This window comes from Arachis ipaensis, chromosome B4 (genome assembly GCF_059453495.1).
Source record: "Arachis ipaensis isolate K30076 ecotype BB chromosome B4, ASM5945349v1, whole genome shotgun sequence".
Lineage (NCBI taxonomy): Eukaryota > Viridiplantae > Streptophyta > Magnoliopsida > Fabales > Fabaceae > Arachis > Arachis ipaensis.
In genome coordinates, this window is record NC_142439.1 from 84,145,540 (window position 1) to 84,146,169 (window position 630).

Genomic DNA, 630 nt, shown 5'->3' on the forward strand with positions numbered 1-630 from the left:
CAGCTCCTGTCTTGATCACCTGACACTAATTTTGAAAAGATGCCAAGAGACCAACCTGGTTTTAAACTGGGAAAATGTCACTTTATGGTGACTGAAGGGATTGTCCTTGGGCATAAAATTTCAAACAAGGGAATATAGGTAGATCAAGCTAAAATAGAGGTAATTGAAAAATTACCACCACCTGCCAATGTTAAGGCAATCAGAATTTTTCTGGGGCATGCAGGATTCTATAGGAGGTTTATAAAGGATTTTTCAAAAATTGCAAAACCTCTAAGCAACCTGCTAGCTGCTGACACGCCATTTGTGTTTAACACAGAGTGCCTGCAAGCGTTTGAAACTCTGAAAGCTAAACTGGTCACAGCACCAGTTATCTCTGCACCAGAATGGACATTACCATTCGAATTAATGTGTGATGCTAGTGATCACGCCATTGGTGCAGTACTGGGGCAGAGGCATGACAAGCTTCTGCATGTCATTTATTATGCTAGCCGTGTTTTGAATGATGCCCAGAAAAATTACACAACCACAGAAAAAGAATTGCTTACAGTGGTTTATGCCATTGACAAGTTTAGATCATACTTAGTAGGATCAAAAGTGATTGTGTACACAGATCATGCTGCTTTTAAATAT